Genomic DNA, 14,093 nt, shown 5'->3' on the forward strand with positions numbered 1-14,093 from the left:
AAATATTGCCCAACCTCCTCCCCTGCAACTCAAACAAAAAACACAAGGGGGAAGGGAGAGAGAGAGAAATGGATCTGGAATCTGAAATAACATTAATAATTGGATTTTTTTTAAATAAAAATAAACCTTCTGTAATGTTCTTAGGAAAGTGAGACTGAGTTCAGATTAAATGTACAAGTAATTCTTCTGCTTCTCAGATGAACAGCATGTGGTGTAATGAAGTATATACTAAACTTATATGATGAAATCTATTGTAGATTTGGACTAGAGGAGTGGAATGGCATCCATAAGAAACATTGTCATAACCTTTAATCTCTAACATAACTTAGTGTACATTGTGGTAAATGATTTTCAGTTATACTTTATATGAGGACCTGTGGTGCTACTAAATGAATTACTCATGCTTGAAGTGCCTTGTTAGTTTGCACATAGTAATAAATTCTTTTTGAAAGTAAGTGTGAATTAAAAACTAAGTGAAATTGTGAAGGGAGATTAATAGAAAGAAAAATATACAATATGTCTCAGGTACTGCTTTGAGGAAATAAAGTTTTTTGGTTTTGACTTGTTGATGATGTTAAGCTTCTCAGGAAGGCTAGGAACAGAAATCTTTGCAGGGTATATGTTATTAAATTCCCATAGATTTGTTTTCTTCTTAGAGCAGTCTGGAGTACAAACTCCAGACTGTAGCAGAGCTGGAGGGGTTGGATTATAAATATGTGGATAAATTCAGCATACCATGTAGGGAAAAAGGGGGGTAAATTCCCAGGTAACTATTGAACAGAATGGTCTATTTGACTAGAAAGTTTTAATGATTTTTCAGGTCCAGTTGTGACAAAAAAATGACTTCACGCAAACCAGGGTACTACCTTGGAAAGGAGAAAGTGTGCTAGTGTTCAAACAGAAAACAGAATGTATTTTTTCCTTGCTGTATGTTCAAGGCACTGATGATAGTTTGGAAATTTGTGTGAATACGCATTTATTGTTTGAAAAATGTTATGGAGAAAAACATGCTTTTTGAAAGATGTTAATACTATAGAAGGTATGTTAAACAGTGAAGAGAATGAGAAGTTTGTGAACTGTGTAGGAGGTAGAGCAGCATGAGAAACTGCTGTGTGAACAGATAGTGATGGCATTGGTGAAAAAAGAGAACTTCAAAAGGTGGCACAGTTAAACCAGAGTTGTTTAATTTAAAAAAATTAAAACAAAAGTTTGTTGAGCGTATACTTCAGGATAACTCAATATAATACCCAGTGGGCTATTTTGGAACAGTTCTTGTCTCCGCTTCATTGTGGTAGGTCTGTCATTAAGATCACTGTTAAGCTGCAATGCTGTTCTGAAATACAAAATAAAATGTTTAATGAAATATATTGTATAGACTTGTTATTCTTGACTGTTATTTAAATGTTAGGCAAGACAGTTTCAGTTTATCCGTAGCATTGTACGGAAGTAATACAGGTTGGAGTTGCTCAGATAAGTGGTTATAAAACTTGCATGGATGGGATGAAGGGAGGTTACAATAATCATAAATTTTAGGGCACATGAAATGTGAGCATGCCAGCTAACATTTTGCTTCTGGTGTGCAAGAACTCCCATATATATGTATATGGAGGTGAAGTGTAATGTTGTTTAAGATTTGAATGCTGTATTTTAAAAAATTGTGAGGGCTGTTTAGCCACTTGTGCTACATAAAGGTTGAGCAGTCTCTCGATTTAAAAATTATTTTTCTCTTGCCTCCTCACATAACTTAACCTCGTGTCATGGAATATGAAGATTGCATGACATTAAACAAAAGCAGGCTCTAGCAGGATTTATTCCTTGTACGATTCAAGTATCCTGTTCAGAAATATGGTAAAATCTAGATTGTCTTTGCCATTTATTTTCTGTAGTATGGGGGAAGCAAACGACTGCTCTGTAGCAGGAGAAGCAGAAATATGTTGTCTATACAGAGCATCTGTACCAGCTGATTACTCTTCAGGTGCTGGTGGTAGAGCTTTTAAGGAATGTAGCATCACAGGTGTAAATGCATCTAGGAAAAGCAGTTGGGGGTGTGTTGCTGCAGTGTGTGGGGCTGATGAGTAACATTTGTGGAGCTTCAAGAAAAAAATCAGAAGTCTAAATCTCAATTTTAAAAACAAAATCATTAGTGAATAGAGGTAGGGTAATATAAGTACAAAACCTGGTAGACAAACTGGTAATCTTGCGAAGTGCCAGCTACCTGCAGTGCTCTTGGTAAATGTTGTCTTTATTCCAGTGTTGATTCGGTTATCTGTTGAAGTGCAATAAACTTGAAGTGTATTGCTTTCAATCCTGTGTTATGCCAGATGGTTGGAGGTAGGTTGACCTGCTGTCCTGTGATTGAATGCGGCTTTGTCCAAACAGAGTTCTTCATTGGAACACACAGCTACAGACTGGTTAGGTAAATCTGCAAAGAAGTGAGACTGCTGAGATTGTGTATTGCTCTGGAGTCCTGGTACATTGCTGCTTAAAGACCAGTTGTGTGATGACAGACTACTTTGCTGTAGCACTGTTTGTGTTTGTACTTGGACTTGTTTCCAGCTTGGCAAAAACATGTTGTATCAATTCAGGATTATTTGAACCTTTTTTTATCTGCATGATTACTGTACTGACTGGCATATAAATACTAATGCTGAAGTTCCTGTGAGGAATTTTATTAGGGACCTGGTAAGTGGATACTAACTGAATAGCCAGGTTGATTGTATAAATTATATTTAGTTATGTGGGTAAATTACGTTGTTATGTGAATAGCTGTATGTGTAATTAATAATTCCTATTGTGTTGTTATGCCCCGGATTGTTAGTTTTATTGTTATGCTTATTTGAAGGGGAAGAGATATATAGGATCTTTAAATGGTTTTTTTAACCCAAGGTGTGGTATTGGAGGTTTTGTGAGGGTTGTTTTTAGTAGGATTAGTTTGTGTGAAACAAGATTACAAACCGGTGTGAAACCTCCTCTCAAGAGATAAGAAGGTCATTAGCACTGTTCTCCACTCCTGGTTAGAAAGCAGATGGATTGCCTAGGAAAGACTATCATGTAAGTATGGAAAGAAATCCCAATGCAAGCTAAGAAATAAAATAAAAGATGGGAATAACAGAATATGGATAAAATGTGAGGAAATAGGTGAGAAGCATTTAAGCAGCAAAACATGCTGTAAAAGGCAATGTCAAGGAAAACTATTATGTTGTTTATATCTATGAAGTGAGGTGAGATGAAAAAGTTGAGGGAGCGTAGCTTTTTGTAATCCCCTGGATGTGAAAAGACCACAAAGGTGTAAAAGTAATGGGTTAAAATGAGGTGTAAGTATGTATGAGCAAGGCGCTTAAAGGGACTCATACACTATTTACCTTAGTCCTGGAGAAGTTAGGCCAGTGACTGCTTACCACGAAACTTAGTACAGAGGTTCATGAAGATGATCTTTGAAGCACGACACCATGCCTTAAGTCATAATCATAGTAAAAAACTGCACAAAACGAACTCCCAAAATACCCCACCGTTTTCTTTATTATATTCCAATAGATGCATGCTTCAAGATTTTTCTCCTTTTCAGGTAATAAACTTTTTAGATTTGGAACTTCTTTAAATGTCAACTCAAAAGCTGGTTAGTCTGACTTACCAATAGAATAAAACTAGCAGCAAGAATAAAGAAATTTCAGAAGTCTTGAAACTTGAGTTTCTCTATCCCTTTACCTGTACTTTTTTCCCCAAGTGTAAAATAAGAAGTTTAACATTAGTGTGTTACCAAGGTCGCTTTTAGTTCAGGTTGTGAAAATTAACCAGCTTTCAGACTATCCTCTTCAATTGCAGCTGCATTCTTCTGTTAAATATTTTTGTGGCTTTTCAGTTTAAGTAGTGTAGAGAAGTAAAAGCAATTTTATTTTTTTAATGCATTAAAATAGCATGCTTTCACATTGTTAACTGGAGGTTAGTGTAGTTTGTCCTGAAGAGTTAACTGGAGAACTAGGATTACCTGCAGCAGGAGATGGCTCTTGCAGATTCCATCCATCAGATTTTCATTATCTGCCATTTAAGATCCCTTTTATATATCTACGGGGAATAATGTTTTTTCTTTTTCTGTTACTGAAGGCTGGTGTGATATGATCATTTTGAAGCCTGTCTGTCATGGTTTCTTCATAGTATCTTCCAGGCTAGCTTGAAAAGTGTGTTCCTTCAGTGACTGGTTGTGTTAACCACTTAGAAGGTAGCTATCACTGTAGTGCGGATCTGAAACTCACAGAAACAGAAGTCTCCTGCAAAAAAACCCCAACCCTGTACTTGCTAAAAGATGAGTAAAGGATAGCGCAACTGGTTTCTGTAGTTGTGTGTACAGATGAGTGGAGAAAATAAGCTGAGCTCACTTGATGGATGTATTAGTTACTTTTGAACTATTTTTTTTTCACTAGCCCTGAAGGTAGGAGATTACAAATTAGCATTTGAGTTGAATTCTTCTTCCTGTATACCCTCATGGGTTTTCTTTGCCAACTTGTGTTGCTGTTTTTTTGCTTGCAATACCACTCATGCTGCAGTATGGTTAAGCTGAAAAGTATTGCTGGGACAAACATGAATAAGAGCAGCCTGTTGGATGAAGGATTGTTGGAAATAAAATGTAAAAAAGTTCGGATTATGTTCAAGATGGATAACTGGATTTACTTCATTTCTGTGTACATAATATGTTAGAACAGTAGTGTAGTCAAGCAGAAGTTGAACTACATCAAATAGAAGGAACTTAAGCACAAAGTGTAAGACGGGAGGGGGACACTTACTGTATATTAATTGGGTGAATTTTTTTCTTCATATATCTTGGTTTCTTGTACATCACCTGTCAGTCCTTGCCACAATAAAAATACTTAGTCAACTCTGCCAAAGATTATTACTAGGGATAGGAGAGAAAGAGCTGCTAAGCTTACTTCTATTTTTTTAACATATTTGTAAAGATTGATAGTATCTGCATTACAAAAACCCATTGCTGGGTCTGTCACCAGTGATGCTACTTCTGTGCTTTAAATACTTCAGGGGAATTTTGATTTCAAAAGGTAAACTTTCTTTAAAAAGAAATAATGTTCTCATGACTTCATTAAGATACTTCAACATTTAAAGCAGCACTATAGATCTCAAGAAATCAACCATGAGAATGTGATGGTTGTGACCATAGCATTAATCACTTAAGAGCTTTAAATGCATCCTGTTGAAAGTTTCAGTGTGGCATTAGCAGCTGAGGAAGCATAAAATAGTCTACCTCTGGTAACTCCGAAGTGCAATATACTGATTTATACAGGATATCTTGTGTAGGAAGAAGTATACTAAATTCTGCATAGCTGTGTTTCTGCTGTTTGGGGTATCAGATGTAGCTCAAACTTCTGCACATAGCATGTATGTAAGGAATTGGAGCTAGAATGGTTTGTAAGGGACCTTAATGACCATCTATAATTTTGTATGTGTGTTTAGTTCAGTGGTTGTACAGTGGTGAGGCTTAAGACTGTAACTAGATTAATCCTACTTGATGTGTTGGTGTTTTCACATGAGCATTTAATAACTTGTTACCTTCTGACAAATCAGAACGTAATCTAAGAGTTTTGTGGCAGCTTCATAGAAGATCTTTTAAAGATTCTGCTGAGAGTATTTTGCCTTGCAGAAGGAGGCAAGGACTATGTGACTCGGTGGAAATGTTAGTGAAAGCTCCTTTGGTGATACATTTTTGGTGATATATTTTGAGTGCTACTCAATAACTATGTGTTCCAAGACTCAAGAGGCATGGCTTAGGTGTGATCAATTGATGTGGCTGCAAATAAGGTTGCCCACTGAAGTAAGTGAAGAGGGGGAATAGTGCTGTTTGCACAATTTGACTGCTCTGAAAAGTGGTCCTGAATTAATTAAACCAGGAGTACAAGACTGTATTGCAATACATAGTACAAGACTGGACGTAGGAGGAAGGTTTGCTTAACTCGCCTGCAAGTTACTAACCTGACAAGTTACGTTGTCTACAGAGGCTTTTTTAACAAGATTTCCTAAAATGTTGTTGCAGTCAAACTGTTGAAATATAATGTTTAGGAAAGTGGGTCAAGTGGGTGAAAAAAATGTGTGTACTGCTGGGCTCAATACTCTGATCAGCTGTGCACAGCCCATATGGAGGCTTTTTACTAGTGGCATGCCTTCAGGATCAGTACAGTGGCAGTTGGTCTGCATTTCAACCCATCTCCCAGGTCAGTAATGCACTTTGAGCAAGTTTATGGATGCTATGAGATTGTAAGGGACAATTGATACACTGGAGGCTAAGGATAATTGAGTGGGATGTCTGTGGACTGGAGAAATAGCTGGCAGAAACCTCACGAAATTCAATAAAAGCAAATGCTCCGTCTTTCAGGGGCAGGATGACCCCATGCAGCAGCATAGATGTGGTGCTAATTGGTGAAAAGCAGTTATACAGGAAAGAATTTAGGAGTCTTTGTGGGTCGGTATGTACCTTTGTGGTGTGAAAGGTGAAGAGTAGCTGGGCTTGGTCATCCGGTTGAAGGGAGCCATTATTCTCTGCTATTTGGAGCTTCTGAGATTGCCCCTAGAGTACTGTGCTCAGTTTGTACTCCCACGTAGAAAGCAAGATGCTGAGGAGCCTTTAGAAGCTTAGGAACATAAGGAGTCAGCAGGACATAGTGTATGAAAAGGGGCTGAGAAAGTGAGTGTAAGCTTTGAGGGAAGTGGTTAACGCTTCAGTGAGGAGGTGAGAGAAAATGAGGATGGGCTCTCCTTAGGTATGCCCAGGGAAAGGCTGAGAGGCAAGAAACAAGCTACAACAAGGGAAATTCTAATAATGTGTTAGTGGTGCGTTTTCCCACGTTAAGAACTGAAATAAGCTGTGGAATCTCTGTCCTTGAAAACATTTAGAACCTGGCTGATATGATGACCCTGAGTAATATGATCTTACTTCAAAGTTGGTTCCGCTTTCAGTTGGCGGTCACATTGGATAACCTCCAGAAGTCCCTTTGAGTCTAAACGAGCCTCATTTTGTGCATGGGTAGGCAGGAGCTACTACTATACTGTATTTGCTAGCACTGGAAGACAAGTAGAAGTAGTTGGAAGCCTTTATCTATTAAGAATAAAATGTCCAAGTAAAATGCGAAACGTTTTTCCTATAAAACATTTTAACTGCTAAAAGCTTACTTTAAAATTGGTCCCCGCTCTTAACTCCTGAACTACGTAATAACTCCTAGAGAATTTCTTAAAGACTTGCTTAGGTTTCTTCTGTTACTTCAGTTAAGTAGCCAGTAAGACCCAGTCCTTTACACCACAAAGGTAAGTGACAGTGTAACAAATACTGAGAATATAGTTTGGCAGCAAATAGGGTAGATATTATCCAGCCTTAATACACTTGGCTATTGGTTACCTAGGGTTATTGTCCTGATGCCATTCCTGGACAAAAAGGGTTAACTTTCTAGAATAGCTTGCAGTAGACAGTGGCTTTAAGAGCTAAAAAAAAAAGCCAGCAGCAATGCTCGGGGCAGCAGGCATCTGCATAACTTTGTCATGTATCTGGTAACTCCTCAGATCTTGTCATGGACAGTTGAGATAGAGGCATCGTATTTCATGGTTTGCTGCTCCTGACAAAATGCATTCATTTTATATTTAATAATGTGTGTGCAGTTGTTAAATATTGGCAGGTAACAGTCAAACTTTATGAGTAATTGAAAATGAAGTTAATATTTAGCTGTCTTCCTAAACTTAATTGAGACTTTGCTGCTTAATGTAGTACAAAGTGCAGCCTCCCTTCTCATCCCCTGGGCCTTGTGACTTCCTAGAGTGGGTGGTACACGAGAAGACAACTTATTAAAAGTGAAGGAGTGGTCTGCCTACCCAGGGAAATGGCCTTTCCTAGGTAGTGAAGGTCTTGTCCCTTTGCTTAGAAGGATGTTGTACATCAGTGTTCCTGGCTGGTTTTTAATGGATTTGCAGTTTCAGTGTAGGAGGTACAACTGTGGGGGTAGAGAATGCTGAAGTGCTGTAAACTTAGCATATTTTCAGGTCCTTAAAGCTCATTTCACAAAAAAAAAAAAAACCAAACCCCAATGCATCACCAGCCCCCAAAACCCAATAGTTGGATTTAAGAAATGCAGAATTTGTTATCTTATCCTAGGGCTTTCTATAAGGACTGTGTACAGTCACACCACCAAATACAGCAGGCAATCCGAGTATGCCATGTTCCTTTCTCCATTTGAAGTTGGAGCTATGTCAATTTCTGTTTGACTCTGTTTCTTGCTTTAATCTTCCTATGTAAATGTAGTATCTGGTTTAAGATGCATAAAATGTCAATACAGCATTTTTCTGTGGGTTTTGTTCTTTGCAAAATGGCTGAAGTGTCTTATGTAGGTTTAAGTTACCTGAAGTCAGAAGATGTTATTTGTGCTTAAGGCTTAGTTCTTGATTAAGTTTAATAGGGATTTCAAGGACACTGCTTTTCAGTATTGCACACCTTTAAATGGCCATCATTTTGACTTGTCAATATCAGCTAGCAATTTTAGTAAGTAGTATGTGTTCCAAAATTGTCTGAGGCCTCTTGTGCTGACTTAAACTGTCCTGTGTTCATACTGAATGAATTTACCTAAGACAAAGGTGAGCAGTCTCTGTAATCTTACACTTTGACTTTATTGGCCATTATTGACTAAACAGTTCAGAAATCCTTCTCCCTCCCACCACTACTTTTGACTTGATTAAAAGAAAAAAGGCTTAGTTGTAGTAAACTGATTTTAAATGTTATCACTTTTAGACGATCTGTTTGAACATAAAGTTAAAGAGTAATTGTGAAATCTGAAAACTGATGGTTAATTGTTTGAGTCCATAGATTGAAGGCAAACGAAAGCTATTGTTAATAATGAACTAACAAGTAGAGCTTGAACAAGTAATAATGAACGAACAAGTAGAGCCAGTGTAGCATGGGAGGAACAAAGTATGTAAGTGTGGAAAATCAAATTACTGTGTAACCAAGTACTGCTGTAGTACTGCTCAAGCTTATAAATACAGGCATGGAAGTAAATTCTTGATTTATGTTTTTCATAGAATCTTTAAGGTTAAAAAGACCTTGAAGGTCATCAAGTTAAACTATCAACAGCACCATGTCTAATAAACCATGTCCTGGAGTGCCACATATACAGCTTTTTTAACACCTCTTCCAGTGCCTGATCACTCTTTTAGTGAAGAAAGTTTTCCTAATATCCAATTTCAACCTCTACTGATTCAACATGAGGCCATTTCTTTCTGTCCTTTCACTAGTTATGTGGGAGAATAGACCGACACCCACCTCACTACTGCCTCCTTTGAGGTAGTTGTAGAGCAATAAGGTCTCCCTTCAGCCTCTTCTCCTCCAGACTAAATGTCCCTGGGTCCCTCTGCTTCTCCTCGTAAGACTTGTGCTCCAGACCCTATACAAGTTCTGCTTCCTTTCTCTGGACCTTTTCCAGCAGCTCAATGTCCTTGTAGTGAGGGGCCTAAAACCAAACACAGTACTTGAGGTGTGGCCTCACCAGAGCAGAGTACAGGTGTGTGGAGGTTAATTACAGAGACTCTGTCAGGGTGTAGACCAGAGGCCTCTATTTAAAAGCTTGCAGCGCATTTATTTACTTTTGCAAGTTGTTCATGTGCTATCAGTAGTTCACTGATAGGGGATTGCCTTGTGTTCACGTGCCTTAAGCTTTAAGCTGATAAATTCTTTATTCTGTGCACATGCCTCTATGAAGATCAACCAGCATCCTGTTACTTTCTCTCAGTGTCAGCGTCCTGGAATTTCTCTCAGCATCAGCGTCCTTGAAGTTGGTACTTCTTTCCCTTGAGAACAACTCCAGCCAGTGTTTCCCTACAGATAATACTATCAATAGCAATACTGTCAATTCCCACGCAGATGCATGTTCACTTCCCTAGTCCTGCTGGCCGTAGTATTTCTGATGTAAGCCTTCTTGACCACCTGGGCACACTGCTGGTATATGTTCAACTGGCTGTCAAACAGCACCCCTAGATCCTTCCCAGACTCACTGCTATGCCTGTAGCAATGAATGGGGTGGTTGTGAACCAAGTTCAGGACCTGTCCAGGTCCCTCTGCAGAGCCTTCCTACCCTCAGGCAGATGGACGCTCCCACCCAGTTTGGTGTCATTGGCAAACATTGAGGAAGTACTCAATCCTCTCATCCAGATAATTGATAAAGGCATTAAATGATACTGCCCCCAAGACTGAGTGCTGAGGGACACTGAAAGTGACCGGCCACCAACTACTGGCAAGACACTTAGCCTGGTAGACTCACTTACCAGCTGTATAAGGAAGTTACCTTCCACACACTCCAGGGATCTCCTAGACTGTTTCTTCTTGGCTATGTTGTATTTCCAGCAGACATCTGGTAAGTTGAAGTCCCCCATGAGAACAAGGGCTAGCAATTTTGAGACTTCTGACAGCTGCTTGTAGAATGCCTCATCTACCTCTTCATCCTGGTTGGGTGGTCTGTAACTCTCCCAGCAGAGTATCTTCCTTGTTGTCCTTCCTCCTCATCTTTACCTGTAAGCACTTGACCGTAACACAATCATTGCACTATTTGATTAAAACACTCTATGACATACAGAGCTACTCTATCACCTGTCCTTCCATGCCTGTCCCTTCTGAAGTGCTTAGAGCCATCCGTTTCAGCATTCCAGTCATTTCACCACGTTTTTGTGATGGTGATTAATTCATAACTATCCTACTGCACAGTAGTCAACTGTCATTCCAAGTGTCTTGTGCAGTCTTATAGTAAGATATGGACTCTGGGTGACTGTTGAAGTGTTCTTGTGCTGACTGCCCGAAAATACTGGGAAATGCCTGAAAGCTTGAGTATTAATTCATGATTGCTAAGATGCCAGCAGTTACAGCCCAGTTCAGTTGCTTTATTAATATAATGTTATTGGCTTAAGGGAATGCTACAGCAGAGATCTTGACTAGCAGTGTAGGGTTATAACACTAAGCACTAAGGCACTAAGGTATTTGGTACTTCAAGGAAAAAAACCCTTTAGTTCAGGCAGCATATTACACAATGGCAGAAGAACTTTCTTATGAGTATGTCTGTCACCTATTACTTTTGGTAGCGTGCAGGATTAAACCTTGATTTGCTGACTCTGTAGGTAATGCATTCAGCAGCATCTGCTCAAGTCTGTCATCATAGTGGTACTTTATCTAACTTTCAAACAGGTTTCAACTGAGATGTTGTGACACATGCTGGTTTTTGTCTTTTTAAGAACACTACTAGCTGGTATTTGTATTTCTGCGGGAACACTAGTAGTCTTAGCACTTAAATTATTAGATGGAGGAAGTTAATACTGCTTAAACAACTAATTTTGTGGTGATATTTAAAACTTGATGAGTCTCCAAGTAGTCTGATATAACTGGATCTACTTCAAGATTCAGTGAGCTTTTGTCTCTTACATACATGAAATCATTATTCTTTAAATCAATGTTAGAGGTGGTTTGCCAATGAAAAATGCCTTATGAAGAAGCCAATACCTAGAAGTTCACTTGTGTTTCTGGTGATTGGTAGGTGTCCTGATTGGAAATGGTGAATATAGCTTACTACCTGTGTTGGAGGTGACCTGTTGAATACTTGGGAGACATCACAGGCTTTCTGTGAATTTGTTTTCTCTGTGAGCTGGTACTGAGAATGATTCCTTGGATTTGAGCATTCTGAAAGCCTGTATCTGACAGATGAAGTCAGTGATTATGTGAAGAATATCTTGCTGCTAGTAACTTCTACTCTAGGATAGACATGAGTTTCCTAGGTAGTCTAGCCAGATACACATTGCAGTGACCCTTATGATAAGTGTGGCAGTGTATCAGTCTACTGTTGAGTAGCAGAATAGCTTATAATGAAAGATAGCAAACTGCAGTGACAGATTATGTACTGACCACTTCCTGGTGCATTTTTGATTGTCAATGCAGTTGCCTCATTTCTGTCGGTCTATTTAATGTCAAAGGTTTCATATGATAGTGCTGAAAACTTCTTTGTTGGAATTAGGTGTGCATCTCTGGGTTTTGCAAGCTAGTTGCAAGGTGAAAGATTGATTTCAAAATCTGGGTGTTATTGATAACACAATCAGCTGTGATGGGCAGAAACTCTTGAAACTTTTGTGATATTTAGTGCTTGAACTCCCTCATCCAGTTCTCTGCTTCCCCTCAGTAAAAAAAAAAGCAAAAAAGCCTTTTTTTAATATTGTGATAGCATTAAATAGCTTATGCAAATAAGGAGTGGAGAGGTTTGGAATCCTGAAGGAAGTGTGGAAGGGTATTTGTTTGACCAAACTGTCAGTTAGTAGTGGCTGTGTTCTTGCAAGGACATCTTTTGGCAGAGAATTCATATGGTTAAAGCTATAGTTCTGGTTGGTGCTGAAGGATAGTTTGATCTTATCTATTGTGTTCATTGCAGTATGAGGTGCTCTAATTATGTGACTACTTGAAACAACTACTCTTGCCCTTGTTGAACTTCGTAAGGTTTCTCTTCACCCAATTCTGCTGTCTGTCCAGGTCTTGTTGAGTGGCAGCACAGCCTTCTGGTGTGTTGGCCACTCCTCTGTTTAGTATCCTCAGCAAGTTTACTAAGGGTTCACTCTGTCCCCTCATCCAGGCCATTGATGAATACGTTACATAAGACTGGATCAAGTACTGATGCTTGGGGGACACCACTGGCTGCAGGCCTCCCACTAGTTGCTCTGCTGTTTATCACAACCCTCTGGTCCCTGCCATTCAGCCAGTTTTTAAGCCACCTTGCTGTCCAGTGATCTAGCCCGCTATTTAACTCGTCTTGTGTTCCAAAAAAAATTGGAGATCTACTGGATCTCTTAAGCTTTCCAGTCAGAGGTTTGAGTTACATGAATAACTGTTTTTAATATCCCTGGCATTTTTAGTGTATCTAGATCCTGAAGTTCCAGAGCAACATAAATGTATTTAAATGATAATATGAAGCATTTTGTGTGTGTCCCCTTAGTCCTCCTTCCGCCTAGTTTATATCCTGAGCATGGTGCCATATGATATGGAATATCCCTTTGGTCAGTTGGGGTCAGCTGTCCTGGTTGTGTCCCCTTTCAGCTTCTTGAGCAGCAAAGGCCTTGGCACCCTGTATAATCTCTGCTCAACAATAGTGAAAACATCCCTGTCATATCAATACTCTTTTCAGCACAGATACATACTATAGCCCCATACTAGCTACTATGAAGGGAGCTTACCCTCTCCCAGCCAAAATCAGCACAATTGGAAAGAAAGAGTGATTAACCTCACTTTGTCCCCTCTGGTCTCTCTTTTTTTTTTTTTTTTTTGGGGGGGGGGGAGCATGGGGTGGGAAGGAGGGTGGAATTGGGGAGGAATGGGGGATTGGGAGATTTGGCTAGTTAAACAGAGGTTAGAATGTTCATTGCAGAAGAACTTCCAGCTGACTAATAGCTTACCTCATGTACTAGTTCAATGTGTCTTGTAAACATCTGAATGCTTAGTATTAGGATAAAAGTGACTATCTTGATTTGCTATGTGTGAACATATGTAGATGATTATCATGTTGGGGCGTGTAAACTGGATATTGATGTTATATTGTTTAAATTGATATTCCAGATAAAGTTTTAGAGATCACTGGACTCTAAACATTCTTTATAAATACTGTATTTATTTTCTTACTGCTTGATACTAAAGGGCTGTGCAGCATGGTAGGAAGCAGAGTATATGCATGGGCACAGTCTGCACCCTGTGTGGAGGGAGTGAAACCAGAATAGAAGCACCAGTTGCCATGTGAAGAGAACAGCACTGAGTTACTGTCACCCACTGAGAGTAGTGGGTCACAGCCATGCCTGACTTGAAGTGCACAGGATCTGATGAGTTGGGCTCAAGCTATGTCAATAGTGCACTCTGAGTTAAACTAGTCTAATTTGCTGCTTTAGTGGAGTAAAATACCTCTTTCTAATCTTGTTTATTTGCATTGTGATGAAAATGTCAACCTTGCTGATAATTGTTTATTGTGGTATTGTAGAGGTTTGCATACTTAATCCTCCTGACACATTTGTATTAGGATGAAAGTATTTTGTTCAGTATTGCATTA

The sequence above is a fragment of the Gallinula chloropus genome (genome assembly GCF_964237585.1).
Source record: "Gallinula chloropus genome assembly, chromosome: 1".
Taxonomy (NCBI): domain Eukaryota; kingdom Metazoa; phylum Chordata; class Aves; order Gruiformes; family Rallidae; genus Gallinula; species Gallinula chloropus.